The sequence below is a fragment of the Euphorbia lathyris genome, chromosome 5, assembly GCF_963576675.1.
Source record: "Euphorbia lathyris chromosome 5, ddEupLath1.1, whole genome shotgun sequence".
Classification (NCBI taxonomy): Eukaryota; Viridiplantae; Streptophyta; class Magnoliopsida; order Malpighiales; family Euphorbiaceae; genus Euphorbia; species Euphorbia lathyris.
In genome coordinates, this window is record NC_088914.1 from 80,436,674 (window position 1) to 80,452,663 (window position 15,990).

The 15,990-nt window shown below is 39.1% G+C and overlaps 1 pseudogene; it reads right to left on the reverse strand.

Moving 5' to 3' along the window:
- Positions 1–5,611: 5,611 nt before the first annotated feature.
- Positions 5,612–8,383, reverse strand: LOC136228944 (pentatricopeptide repeat-containing protein At4g37170-like; annotated as a pseudogene).
- Positions 8,384–15,990: the final 7,607 nt, after the last annotated feature.

The following is a 15,990-nucleotide window of genomic DNA, read 5'->3' on the forward strand; positions in this document are numbered from 1 at the left end:
AAAAAATGTTATTAATTTCATCTGTATTTGAAATTATATTTCTTACCGTTCAAAAATAAGGTTTTTACACATGAAATGAAAACATCCTATATAATTGAGTTTCGAAACTAACTTTAACTTTTATGGTCATGACTTAATGTGACAGAAAATAAAAATAAGAGGCATCAGGATGCTTTTTGCCTGATACGAATCAAATAAATAGAAGCAAGAAATTGTTCATGGTTAGTTCATGCCTCGCATAAATTCTTCTTAATAAGAAAGAAAGGATATTCAGAAGCAACAAATTAATGCGACTTAAAACCAGAAAACAGCCTAGAAAACAAGACTAAAAATAATTTATGATAATTGATACAGATTGAAAGCGATAAATGGAGGTTTTAATCGTAAACCAACAAAAAGTTTCTTCTCTAGCTAAACTAGAAGGAGTGAATCCCAATAACAAGGTATAAACCTCGGTTCTCAAAGAGAATAATGTTTTAATTGATAAAAGTTGCCGTCATTCTTACAAAATGAGGGTTTAAATACTCCCCTCTAATAATGACAAAAGACAAAGATTACCCCTACTAGGGTTACATTCAGGTTATCGACTGAAGGGTAAAATGGGTGATACGCCCCGACAATCGGTACAATGGTACATGTACGGATTGTCAGGGTTGTTGGTGAATTACTTCGGGAGCAAGTAGTCCGAGAGATCCGCCCAGGGTAGATGTTGATACGCCTCCTTGCGTACTCCTAGATTCGCCCCGCTGGCTTGTCCTGGGGATCCGCCCTCCTAGGTACAACCTTCGTGAGCCTGATGTCTTGGGGATCCGCCAGAGCGCCTGTGATCAGTGATCTTAGTTAGGATGTCCGCATCATTCTCTCCTTCTTTAAAAGAACTCGGCGCTGATTCGCCCTGTTTGAACTCCAAAGGACCATCCGACTTCCATGGGCTAAGGTCACAGATGTTGAATGCTGGTGAGATTTTACCAAGCCAGTTCGGCAATGCTATATGATAGGCATTGGCATTGACCTTCTTGGTGATCTTATATGGCCCGTATTTCCTAGGCCGAAGCTTGCTACTGGAGGCGTTGGCGAGTCTCTCTTTGCCCAAGTATACCATAACCTCATCCCTGACTTCAAACTGTAGGTCCCTGCGGTGTTCATCCGCCTTGGTCTTTAACTTCTGATTTCTCTCCTCAAGAGTCTCTTTCACCTCTTGGTGCATCTGTATATAATCCTTGGCCAGCTGGTTGGCGGTCACATTTCCTTTGGGAAGATGGGCTATATCAAGGACGTGATTCGGGGTCTTTGTGTATACCACTTCAAATGGAGATCTCCCGGTTCCCGAATGGACAGAGCCGTTGTAGGCGAACTCAGCTTGGGCTAAAACCACATCCCACGTCCTGGGCTTATCCTTACATTTGCTGCGCAGTAAGTTTCCCAAAGTTCTATTGACCACTTTTGTCTGTCCGTCTGTTTGAGGGTAGGCGGTGGTGCTAAATTTCAGAGACGTATCAAACAGAGCCCACAACATCCGCCAGAAATGACTGAGGAACTTCGTATCACGATCCGAGACAATGCTCTTAGGTACGCCATGTAGCTTTACAATCTCTTTGAAGAATAGCTTCGCTGTTGCCGAAGCATCATTAGTCTTGCGACATGGTATGAAGTGAGCCATCTTTGAAAACCGATCAACCACGACAAAGATGGAATCCATGCCCCTCTGAGTTTTGGGTAACCCTAGGACAAAGTCCATGGACAGATCCTCCCAGATGGTTTCTGGCACAGGCAAAGGTAGCAGCAAGCCAGCATTTGTAGTGCGTCCCTTGGCGGACTGGCAGATATAGCATCGTTCTACTAAGTAGGCAACATCTCTCCTCATCTTAGGCCAGAAATAACGGGAACTCACTGCTTCATAAGTCTTGTCTCGCCCAAAATGCCCTCCAAGGGATCCGCCATGTAGATCCCGAACAACCTTCTCGCGAATGGAGGTGCAAGGTAAGCAAAGCTGGTTGCCCCTCATGAGATACTCATCCATCAGGTGATACGCTCCATCCCCATGCTGGTTCTTACACTTTTCCCAGACACTGCCAAAATCAGGATCCGCCGCATATTCTCCTCGGATGTGTTCAAAACAATCGGTCCCGAGGTTGACTGCCTTTATTAGCGATACCCTTCTACTCAAGGCGTCCGCCACCTTGTTCTGTTTTCCAGCCTTATGGATAAGCTTGTAGGGGAACTTATCTATGAAGGCGGACCACCGGGCATGCATGGAGCTTCGAAGTTGCTTCTGACTTCCCAGGTACTTGAGAGCTTGATGGTCAGTGTAGAGGATGAATTCTTTTCCCACCAAGTAATGCTCCCATACTTTCAACACCCTCACTACAGCATAAAACTCTTGATCATACGTTGCCCACTTTCGCCGTGCTTCACAGAGCTTCTCACTGAAGTATGCAATGGGCCTCTTTTCTTGCATCAAGACACCACCAATCCCAACTCCACTGGCATCACACTCAACTTCGAACAGCTTATCAAAATTGGGATACGCCAGCACTGGCGCTGTACTCAGCTTTTCCTTGATCAAGGCGAAGCTCTCTTCTTGGGCGTCCGCCCACTCGAACCCCTTTCCCTTTTTCAAACATTCCGTCAACGGGGCCACTATGGAACTGAAGTTCTTAATGAATCGGCGATAAAACGTTGCTGGCCCATGAAAACTCCTGATATCCCCCACGTTTCTCGGAGTGGGCCATTCTCGGATGGCTCTTACCTTCTCCCCATCAACTTGGACCCCATCGCCACTAACCACGAACCCGAGGAAAACCAGACTTTCCATGACGAAATCACACTTCTTAGTGTTGGCGTATAGCTGGTGTTTCCTTAATAGGTCAAACACTATCCGTAAGTGCTCCACATGCTCCGCCAAGGTCTCACTATGAATCGGGATGTCATCAAAATACACAACTACAAACTTTCCAATCACTGGGCGAAGCACTTGATTCATCAGCCTCATAAAAGTACTGGGGGCGTTGGTCATCCCAAATGGCATAACTAACCATTCATACAATCCATCTCTCGTCTTGAAGGCGGTCTTCCACTCATCCCCAGATCGGATTCGTATCTGATGATAACCACTCCTGAGATCAATCTTGGAGAAGACTCGAGATCCGCCAAGTTGGTCCAGCATGTCATCCAACCTTGGAATCAGGAACTTGTACTTAATGGTGATCTTGTTAATAGCCGTACTGTCAACACACATCCGCCAAGACCCATCCTTCTTCGGTGTAAGTAAAGCTGGAACGGCGCAAGGACTCATACTCTCCCTAACGTATCCCATCTCGATGAGTCCCTCCACCTTCTGTCTCATGATGTCATTCTCCTTTGGGCTCATTCGATAATGTGGGAGGCTTGGTAAACTAGCCCCAGGCACAAGATCGATGTGATGTTGGATGTCCCTCAAAGGTGGTAACCCACTTGGCAGTTCGTTAGGGAACAGATCCTGATATTCGCCAAGTAGGCGGGTCACTTCATTCGGCGTCTCCCTTTCGTCCCTTTGGACAGATTCGTGATTCGCCTTAACCATTACCACATACACCATTTGGCTCTCTTCACATTCGCTGACAAACGATTTGTGTGTAGGACAGACTACCAAAGTAGATTTCTCGTCGGCCTTTGGCTCTCTCATCATCGGCGTAAGGACGAACTTCACCCCATTCTTCACAAATCTGTAAGTGTTCTCTCTTCCTGCATGGATGACATCGTTATCAAACTGCCAGGGTCGGCCCAACAATAGGTGGCAGGCATCCATATCGACCACATCACAACAGACTTCATCACTGTAATCACCAATCATAATAGGTACCCTGCATCTCTGGGTCACCCTAAGCTCACCCACGTTTTTTATCCATCCCACTCTATAAGGGTCGGGATGCGCCTCCGCCAACAACCCGAACTTCAGAACGGCGCTGCTGCTCACAATGTTCTCTTGGCTCCCACTATCTATTATCACATTGCATCGCCCACCTTTCACAAGACAGCGGGTCCTGAATAGGCGGTGCCTCTGATCTCCCTCTACCCGGCTGGAGACTAACAAACGTCGTACCACATGAATGGCGTATCTCTCTTCATCCGCCTCATCATCTTCTCCTAAAGGTTCGCAAAATACTTCATCCCCTTCGTCATAGTCATCCTCATATCTCTCCACCATGTTGGCGCTCTTCCTCCTAGGACATTCGTTGGATCTATGGCCTGGCTCATTGCACCGAAAACATTTGAAAGGTGCTGGCCTCGCATACAGATTGTTGCTCTTAGGTGGTATAGGTGCTTCCTTGTATGGCCTAGTATCTCCAACAGATCCCCTTCCCACACTGTTAACCTTGGCCCCACTGGCACTCGCCACCTGCTTGCCTTTGTCATAAGACCTCACGTTATCTCTTCCTCCAGGCGTATACTCAGTAGTGGCGGATCTCCTGGATCTCCCAGTCAGTTGGGATTCAACCTTGAGGGCTAAATTCCTAGCATCTTGTACTCGAACCACCATCTGTGTGCCAATACGATCCTGAATGTTGTATCTCAACCCTTCTAGATACCTAGAGGTCTTTTGGCTTTCAGTTTCAGACAAGTTGGCCCTTGCTGATAGCCTCAAGAACTCTGAGGTATACTCATGGACACTTCGGGTCCCTTGAGAGCATCCCCTGTAGGAGCTGTAAATATACTGCTCATAATCCGGCGGTAAGAACCGCTCCCTCAACATCGCCTTCATCCGTAGCCAAGATCGAATCGGATCTCTGCCCCCTCTTCTTCTTTCTTCCCTCATCTGATCCCACCAAACTGATGCGCCACCCTTCAGGCGATACGCCACCAGCCTTACTTTCCTCTCATCAGGAATCCCAGCATACTCAAAGAAACGTTCAACTTCCGATAACCAGTCTAAGAACCCATCTATATCCAGTTCGCCTCCAAAAGGCGGTAAGTCTATTTTTAGCTTAAAGGCATCATCTCTATCAAAGTTCCCTAGACCTGGATATCCCCTAGCAACCTCCACACGTCGGTTGTCAACAGGCCCAACATCCCTCATAGTTCTAACGGTATCATCATTTCCGATACCCTCAAAGTCGTCACTATCACTATCAGCGTTATGCACAATGACAAAGTTGAGTCTTCTTACCTCAGGATCCCTAGGACCCATTTGTGGAAGCGGTTGTTCACGGACTCCTTCATTTCTCTGGGTCAGTCCTCCCGCAGTGGGTCGGATTATCGCCAGAACCTCTAGGTTGAAGTTTTCGAAGGAGGTGGTTAGCTCCAGGAATCGTTGGTCGGTTTGCCTCTGCCGCTCATGGCTGGCTTGGATCTGCTCCGCGAGGTGCTCCCTCAGCTCCTCATACCTCCGGTCACTGGTTTCCATGGAATCTTGCGGTTGTCGGGGTTGGACCATTGCCAAAAGAAGTTTCGAGTCAGGAAACGATTGGCTCTGATACCAACTGATACAGATTGAAAGCGATAAATGGAGGTTTTAATCGTAAACCAACAAAGAGTTTCTTCTCTAGCTAAACTAGAAGGAGTGAATCCCAATAACAAGGTATAAACCTCGGTTCTCAAAGAGAATAATGTTTTAATTGATAAAAGTTGCCGTCATTCTTACAAAATGAGGGTTTAAATACTCCCCTCTAATAATGACAAAAAACAAAGATTACCCCTACTAGGGTTACATTCAGGTTATCGACTGAAGGGTAAAATGGGTGATACGCCCCGACAATCGGTACAATGGTACAGGTACGGATTGTCAGGGTTGTTGGTGAATTACTTCGGGAGCAAGTAGTCCGAGAGATCCGCCCAGAGTAGATGTTGATACGCCTCCTTGCGTACTCCTAGATTCGCCCCGCTGGCTTGTCCTGGGGATCCGCCCTCCTAGGTACAACCTTCGTGAGCCTGATGTCTTGGGGATCCGCCAGAGCGCCTGTGATCAGTGATCTTAGTTAGGATGTCCGCATCAATAATACTACACATTCGATGGTCAATAATGATTTCATGGCCTTAAATCTTAAAGATCTTATGTCGAGGAAGCTCAGATGATAAGTTGCCCAAAAACATAACTCTCATGGCTTTGCACATAATTCAGGAAAGTTACCAAATAAGAGAACATACTTGCACATTGCTAGCCTTCTCAATCAGCAGATTGAGGTGGATCCGTTGATGCAAAGTCAGACACGGATATGTTAAAGATCCGTTTTCACTGTCTAAATTGTCCACTGATTTAGTTGAAAATGACTGCAATGGAAAAAAATTGTGCTCTGGATGGATGGATTTCAAACAGTTTGAATCACCAAAAGTCCCCACAAGAACATTTTCCATCCTCAAAACAATGGAACCGAGTCGAATCTCTTACGATTATTTTTCTCTTCGTAAGCTTTGATATGAACTTAATTGCAGTGTGGCAGTCTACACAAGTTCTTAAATTCTTAAAAACCTTTATTTGAGTTCCTTCTGGAGTTGAAAGAATTCCAAAAGCAACTGCAAGCTTCTCACTGTGGTAAAACAGATTTTGCTCCTTCTGTTCTTCCTCCACATCATGCAGCACAAAATTCGTGTCCGGAACAAATCCTTCCTCCTTCATCTTTTCAGAAAGTTTCCCCAGAAAGCCGTGTATTTCCTTTGATCTCGGGTGGGAATCATCTCCGACTAAGAACACGTGTACCTCTCTCTTAATCTCAACCCAGCTAACACCGGGTTTTTTCACCACTCCTCGGTCATCCATAGTTTTTCTGATCTTTGCTACTTCATCCCACATACCAGCAGTGGCGTATATGTTCGCCATTGTAACGTAAGTAGCGGGATTCTCAGGCTCTATCTCAAATAATGCATCTGCAGCCCTTTTTGCAAGTCTAAGATTTCCATGAATTCTACACCCACCCAACAACGAAGCCCAGAGAAACTTATCAGGCTGCATTGGCATTTTATTAATAATCTTTTCAGCTTCTTCGAATCGGCCAGATCGAGCCAATAAATCAATTATACAAGCATAATGATCAGCAGTATGAGTTAAGCCATACTTTTTATTAATAGAGTGAAAATGTCGCAAACCCTTATCGACTAATCCAGCATGAGCGCACGCAGAAAGAACTCCAACGAAAGTTATGTGATCAGGCTGTGTCCCTGACTTCAGTAGCAACTCAAAGTACCGGAGAGCCTCTCCCGGTAGTCCGTTCTGAGCATACCCTGAAATCAAGGAAGTCCAAGAAACCAAATCAGGCCTAGGCAACCCTTTGAACACCCTTTCAGCGTTTACCATATTCCCGGACTTCGAATACATGTGAACAAGAGCGCTCGCTGCAAACGAAAATGGATCACTGCCTATTCGAGTCATGTGCCCGTGAACCTGTTTACCAACACCCTCTTCACTAAGATCAGCACAAGCATTCAGAACACCAGCAAATGTGAAGTCATTAGGCCTTACACCTGATCTTAATAACCCTGAAAACAAATCAAATCCCTCTTTTCGCCTACCTTCCCCGAGATACCTATCGATCATGGCTGTCCAAGTAACAATATCTCTGTTTGTCATTTTGTCAAAAATGCACCTTGCTTCATCTAGGCTCCCACATTTAGCGTACATATCAGATAAAGCACTCCAAAACACCTCATCTGATTCCAATCCAGTTCTGATGATATAACCATGAATCTCTTTCCCAATTCTCAAGCAACGAATTGCTGATGTTGCAGCAAGAACACTCGAAATGGTAAATCTATTTGACTTTGAATTGTCACTTCTCTTCATCATTCTAAACAATTCTAAAGCTTCATTAGGTATATCTGCCTCACATACCCAGAAATCATAGCAGTCCAAGAAAAGTTATCTCTTTCAGGCATTTTATCAAACAGTTTCCTTGCTTCCTTAAGCAACCCAATTTTAGCATACCCAGAAATCAACACATTCCATGAACACAAGTCCCTTTGACTCATTTCATCGAATACCTTTTGGGCATTCGGCAAACTGTTACATTTCGCATACATATCGACAAGGCGATTCGAAATAACCAGACCCGGTAGAAACCCAGAACGTTTAATGTGATCATGGACCTTTTTCCCCTCTTCGAGAGCCCGATTGTGGAGGCAAGATTGTATAAGAGTTGAGTAAATAGAAGGAGAAGGCTTATCAATTTGATTGAGCACTTGTAGAGCTTCTTTTAAGCGCTTTTGTTCGCAGAGAATATCAATAGCTTCGTGGGTTCTTCCGTCCTTACATAAACTATCTACATGGGTATTTTTGCTGTCGAATTTGAAGAATGATTTTTGAGGAAGAGGTTTGCAAGATTGAGTCTGAGAAGAATAAGGAGAAACAATAATTTTGTTTATGTTTAATACAGAGAAAGATGCACAAGAGTTCAGGTTTTTCCGTCCCATGGTAGTGGAGGGAACGAAGGCGAAACAATAATTGCGATGTATTTGCTCGCAATATATATATTACTGCCGCGGGCATTGGAATTAACTCATAAAAAATTCTGTTTGAGAGGGGTTTTTTTTTTTTTTTTTGAGAGGGATCTATTAATTAAGATTTTAAAACACTTTTATAGATTTTAAAGTTTTAAAAATTCTATAAAAATCTCTCTATATTTTGATGATGTGTAGTTTGTGCAGTTTGCAAAATTATGTACTCCGTCAAAAATTATTGCAGTAGTTGTTTACCCCAGAAGATGATGATTTTGAGTAATTAAAAACACTCACTTTTCAAATTACTCAATATATAAGGTATGATTTTGCAAATCGACTAAATCACAAGTATTGTTTGATTGAAAATTTGACTCTCGGATGTTTTAACTACAAACTTCACAAACCTCCAAGTCATGCTTGTAAGTTTTTAAACCACGAGGTTGTGTTTGCAAATCGATCAAACCACATGTTATTATAATTACTAATGTTAACTAAGGGTAGTTTAGTCTTTTCAGTTTGTTAACCAGAGTTATTAGTTTAGTCAAATAATATCATTAGCTTTTAGAAGGCTTTGTAATTAATTGATTACTTTACTATTCAATTGAACAATTTTAGAATTTCCTCACCAATTTTGTTATGGTATCAAAGCAATTTCTTCTGTAATTCTTCTTTCAGATTGAATTTTAGGTCTTATTCTTTTCTTCTTCCTTATTTGGTTCTTCTTCTCTTTGTCACCTTTCTTTCCAGAATAATGTCTTACATTGTATCGGTCATCAGAGAGAATGGAAATAACCCAAGGAACAATAAGAATCAAAATCAAGAGCATCCGGATACAAATCAAAATACAAATATGAATCAAGACACAAATGTTAGAGGAGGAGGAGGAGGTACGGAGATTCATTATTTTGCAGATATTTCTCAGAATCTGTCTAGTCCATTTTTAATCATTCCATAAAAAATCCAAGCCTATACTTGGTTACTCAACCTTTAACCAATCGTAACTATTCTCCAGGAGTAAATCAATTAAAGGATCATTAATAGCAAAAAAAAAAAACAATTTTGTTTTCTTGATGGATCTCTACCTCTCTGTATGATTCGTGTTGCGAATCAACCTAATTGGCATAAATGCAATTAGATAGTTCTATTTTAGTTAAAGCATTCACTCTTATCGTCTATCTAGTTTGATACTATGACTCAAGTATGGAAAAATCTCAAGAATCATTTTTCTCAAGTCGATGTCTTACATATTGTAGAGCTTCAAGATGAAGTTCTGGCAACAACTCAAGAAGATCTGTTAGTCACAAACTATTACACAAAATTACAAGTGATTTGGAAAGATTTTGTTAATTTCCGAATGATTCCTACTTATCCTTGTACACTAGAGAGTCTAGAGAATTGCTTGGCAATTAAAATAGGAGATAATTACTAATCTAGGCCATTTGAAGTGGTCCATTAACATATTTGATTCACTTTGGACAAGAATATCCTTATTTTAATTCACCTTCTTGCTCAGACTCTCAACGTCTTCTTCGTCATCCCAAACCGAGGAAAAGACGGTGGTTTATAGAGGGAAGAGATTATGTTTCGTTCAACCTTTGAGAATTAGTGTCTGCAGAAGAGGATTGAGATGGAAAGCTCAAAAAATGAGAAAGAAAAAATATAACAATTAAACTGTTGCGATGTCGTATTTGTGACGAATTCATCAAATGTAACAAGAGATGTGGCATTTGTAACGAAATGCGATAACTGTTGTCGCATTTGTGACGAGATGCGATAAATTTCATCACAAATGCGACAGCAATGGAGGAAAATAGAGGAAATTGAAACGATACCGTTATAGATGAAGAAAGAGGCAAGACCAGTAAGAAAAGCAAGCGTATAAGCTAAAAACATACTATTTCTATAGGAATTTGAACATAATACTTCAATAATCTCAAAAATCGCTAACGATTGGTATTAGAAATTGAAGAAGATAAATCAGAGAAGAAGTTGAAGAAGAATAAAAAGAAGAAGAAGAAGTGGACGAATGCAAGAAGAAGAAGAAGAAGAAGCGGACGAAGCGGAAGAAGAAGTTGGAGTAGGAGCAGATGGATCGATCGAATAGAATTAAGGATAATTTTGTCCAAAATGGATGAAAGTGTTTAATTTGGTGAGATGAAAGCAAAGTGGGTTAGATATGTAAATGGATCTCTTTATTTAGACTATATTTGTAATTTGCTCGCGTATGAGGATCAAGATTTTATAATCAAGTTCTTAACAGGACTCAATGTTAATTTTGGTTTAGTCAAAGGACAAATATTAATGATGGAACCATTATCTCTAAATCGTATTTTTAATCTTGTGATACAACATGAAAGAGATATTGAAGGAGCAGTTGTTCAAGTAGCACCAGCTGGTCTAATATCAATTTTACCAAAGCATAAAGAACACACAATTTTCATCCGAGAAGCAATATGGAAAAAAGGTTACTCGGTGTTCTTATTGTGACAAAGAAGGTCGCACTATTTACAAATGTTTCAAGAATCACTATTATCTACCAAATTTTAAAAACCTAAGAGGGGTGTTTGTTTCAGCTTTTTGGATGAGCATTTAGCGCTTCATTCCAAACCGCAGGAAATATAGCGTTTGATTAGGTTTATATAACCGCAACGTTTAGCATTTTCTCAAAACGCTTTTTATAAACAATTGTTTTTAGTTATTTATTATTGACAAAATATCCTTATTATTTGCACAAAATATGTTTATTCCTTAACATTATTTATATTTCTACAACATAATTACCGAAAGAACAAGGTTTTGTTGCGTTCAATAAATTTTTTATTTTTTACATAGATTATTTTTATTAATTTGTGTAACACATTTTTTATTTTATAATAGGATAAAATGCAAAAATATCCCTTTCATTTATAGCTAGAAACAATTTTACCCTTAACGTGTAAAACGGTGCAATTATACCCCTAATATTGGTAGCCAAAAATAATTTTACCTCTAACATTAACAAGTAGAGTCAGTTTGAGAAATAATTTATCAATATGTCTTCTTGGTCATGAATATTGTCATCTACACTTCACATGTGCACCATTTTATCATTGTTAGTAACAGATCACAAACATATGATTAGACGTGAATTTGTTTTTTAAGAAAATTAAAAAAATATTGTCTTTTGTACGAGTTGGACAAAAATTTCAAATATTTCACCGAATTTATAAATATTAATTTTTAATTCTATTATTAAATCACAATAACATATAAAATCTCTTTTTTATAGGTACTGATATGTGCAATTGGTGTAGAATAAGAAATAAAATATCTATGTTTTCTAATAATACATGAAATCGACTCAACTTACCAATGTTAGTGGTAAAATTGCTCGTAGCTGCCAGTGTTATAGGTAAAATTGCATCATTTTAAACGTTAAGAGTAAAATTATTGCTAGTTGTAAACGTTATCACATTTTCCCTTTTATAATTTCATCGTTGATTAATTTAAAACATGTCAATTTTAGACGTTTTAAATCCGAACAGCAACAGTTCAATATAATTTTATCAAACACTAGTAATTACACAACTAATAACAAACAGCTAACAACTTACTGCAACAACAAACAGCTAACAGCAACCGCAACAGTTATTAGTTAACATCTGAACCAAACAAGGCCTTAAATAATGGTGTGTAACTCAAACTTTTTTTAGGATAAAGTTTTAAAAAAAAACACCTCTATTTTTATTTTTGTCAAATTGGTATCTAAAAATTCAAATACTTGAAAATTTTCTAAACATTTTAATTTTTCGAGTTTTTAATTTGAAATTATTTAGGTGTTATTTTGTGAGAAGAGAAAAATTAAATGTTCAGAGAGAGAAAATTCCGAAAATTGTGATTTTGAAAAATAAAAAATTTGGTTTCATAATAAATGTACTAAATAATTTTAATTCTTAGAATTTTCAATTTAGAGTTCGTTAACGGTCATTTTTATAGTACCAAACTAAATGATTCTCATTTTTTGTAAAACGAAAAATCACAATCTTCGTCTGGACAAATTTCTTTTCACAGCCCTCTTAGGTTGTTCAAAAGCTCCAAGTTACCATGAACTTTAAAACATTACAACTTGTTTATTGAAAACAAATAATCCTTCAAGTGTTATGTGGCGGAGCGTGGTCGAAACTTCAAAACACTTGTTTATTGAAAACAAATAATCCTTCAAATGTTATGTGGCGGAGCGTGGTCGAAACTTCAAAACATTACAACTAACCCCTATTATCATGTGCTTCTAAAAATCCCGGGAAAACAGCAAATTGATCTAGCTTTTTCTAGTGATTTTACGGAACTTAAGAAGAAGGATTGGAATTAGCTAAAATCAGATATATTACGTAATTTCTTTAGCGGGTGAAGGTATTCAAGGTCTTCTAGAGCAGCTAGTCCCAGCGAAGTTGCGTTTTACCGGGATTTTTCGACCAGTCAATAACCATACCCATCAAGGATCGGACTTGGTTTCGCCAGACATCTGTCTCTTCCGTAGTAGATGCTTCCGTACACCGACTCTTCTTTCGAATGAATAGGGCTCCAAACTGCTCTTGGAGAGTCTTTCTCTGCCTCAACAGATGAGATTCTTTGGTTTCAAAAGTCTAGAATAGAATGAGTTGGATTCAACAAGGGGATAGGAACACGCGTATTGCCACATAGTATTTGAAGAGTTATAAACAAGATGCGTTATTAGTTATAATATCTTAAAGTTTGGAGTTTTTGGACAAATTAGGGACCTTAAAAATGTATTCAGACTTTTCATATAAATGTGTAACTAGAACTATTAACCGCGTGCTTGAAGTTCCTCTGTATTTTCTTATCAAATTAAACACTCTATATATACACACACACACATAAACCTCTATTTTCCAACTCAATCTCTATATTCATTCTGATGAGAATTAGTTCCTGCGCATGAAAGAAAATTAGAGATTTAAATGATAGCAGCATTCAAACTGCAATCATACATCTGATGAGTCTGCAGTCCATGTTATGTGATCTTCGAAACCTGATCATGAAACTCAGCATCAGTGATCGTTGTGCTTGTAGCTACAAAATTAATTAGTTCAGATTTAAGTAGACTAAATATGTAAGCAATTGAATCGTACCTCGAACTGCAGCATCTCTGAAAAAATCATTAGCCACAGAAGTTCCTCTAACAGCACCAGAAAATTCTACTACAGAGGCCGAATCCTTCTCCTTGTTTGGTTCTCTTTTTGTGTTCAATCCAGCTGCACGATCTGAAGGTTTAAGTGCCACAAGCACGGTTGAAGCAGTAAAAACAGGACATCCTCTAGCCGCAGAAGCAGCAGCAGACGTCGAATCCTTTTCCTTGTTGAATTCTCTTGATGTGTTCGATCCGGCTAAACGATCTGAAGGTTTAGGAGTCACAAGCAAGGTTGAAGAAGCAATAGTATTATTTGGCACAGCAGGTATTGGATCCTTTTCCTTCTTTGATTCCCTTGATGTGTTCGACGAAATGCCTGAAAGAGTAAAGTTATTTGGCAGCACATCCTTCTTTTGTGTCAAATTGGAGCTCTGTTGTTTGTCCTTTAGGCCATTCACCTCTGAATATGCAATGCTGTTTACGGCTGAACCATTGTTTTCACTTGGATTTGAACACTCAGTTTTAGAAAATGCACTGCTTCTCTTAAGAACTGGCTTTTGTTCTTCATGTGAATTCGTTTCCCCTCATCCTGATCCAGCTGGTGCAGGTGCTGCAGAGAGCGTACGATTCGACGAAACACCCTTCCCTGAAGTGGATGCGGATTCCTTGTGATCCACAGAAGATAAAACAGTACTGTTTATACTATTTGGATGTTTATTCTGCATCAGCTCTTCAGGTTTTACAGTAGTGTCTCTTGTCTCAAATTCAAATTGAGCTTTCTTTATACTATTCCTTGCTTCTACTTGCAGAGTGTTAACAAGTATTCTGTTGAAAGTTTCCAGGCAATTATCAAACCCCTGAAGTTCTTCTGTCAGGAATCGAGGCTTTGATTTTTCGAAACAAAAACAGTATTTCTCTGCTTCTGAAATGCAATTGCGGACATGTTTCTCTCCTTCCCTCAAATCTTTCATGAATATCTCTGCTTCTTTACTCAAACACACTTGTTTTGCTTTTTGTAGATTGACAAGGATGGATTCTAGCTTAGATTCAATGCTTCTAAAAACAGGTTCTTTCCTTTCTGTTTTCTTGTCTTGCACCACTTGTAACAACCTTTGAACTTCATCTTTTACTTCATCACGAGTTGGATACTGAGTCACTTTGCCTATTCCAGCACCACGCTTGATGTATTTAACCTGTACTGAAATCTCAATCGAATCCCTTTCTTGTTCTACCGGCATAACCTTACTTGGATTTTTCGTTCTTATATCTTGCTTTTGCTTATATTTGTTGGACTTTTCTTGGCAGCACCAACATTATAAGATGATCAGTTATCCTAAAACCAATTATTGAACTTTGGATTCCAATTAATTACTTTAGTGGCTTAATACATTATATGCCCTGAACTTATCCAAAAAGTTTTGATTAGCACTCTGAACTTTCAAAGTGTCTCAATAGCTCCTTCAATTTGCATAAAAGGTTCAGTTAGCCCCTGAACTTGCGCAAAATGTAATCAATTGATCACTCGATATAAAAAAAGTTAGTTAATTGATCACTCGGTTGTAAAAAAGTAAGTTAAATTCAGAAAGCTAACTGAACATTTTATGCAAGTTTAGAAAGATATTGGGACAATTTTTAGAGTTTAGAAGGCGAATCAAGATTTTTGGACAAGTTCATAGAAAGAAAGATGACCTACTTTAATTAACTATGTAGTTAGTTAGGCCCATTCGTTATGTTCTTTGGCTTCTTAATAATAAAGGCATCAGTATCTTTCATCAATTCCCCTCCACAAAATCATCTGCTTTAGAGAATAAACATCTACCTTTAATTTCTTCAAGTTTTCTTTGCTTTTTTTCTCTTGTTCCCTCGCAATTCACAAACCAAATTAAAAAATATATGTACCTTTTTCTTTTATAAAAAACAAACAAACAAAAATAAAATCCAAATGGTTCCTCGTCGTATTTGGAGAGAGAAAATTAAAGTGTGATTTTTCATTTTTCAATACATATAAACTATGTGGATTGGGGAAACTTTTGATATATCATCCAACTTGTGAGAAAATAGATGGCTCTGCTAGGTTTTTTTACATTTTTCTCTTTTGACCATCCTTCACTTTGGATCATACTTGTAAAATAGAGATTCGACTTGCAAATCAAATTTCTCATTTTGTGACTTGAATGAATGAATGGAATCGTTATAAAAAATATAATATTTACGATGTTGAACTCAAAATATTATCAAATATTAATCTAGAAAGGCAATTTTAACATAAAAAAAGAAATCATATCAATCACGTATTTAAAATTCAAATGTAATGCAAATGCAATCCTAATAAAACTGATTCACAAATCGGACTTTGTTTAATAACTTAGTGGAGATGGAGAGTTTGACTCAGTCTTTTTGTCTTCTTGTAACGGAGAATGGTTATTTTTACCATGCTCTTTGGGACAGACATTATA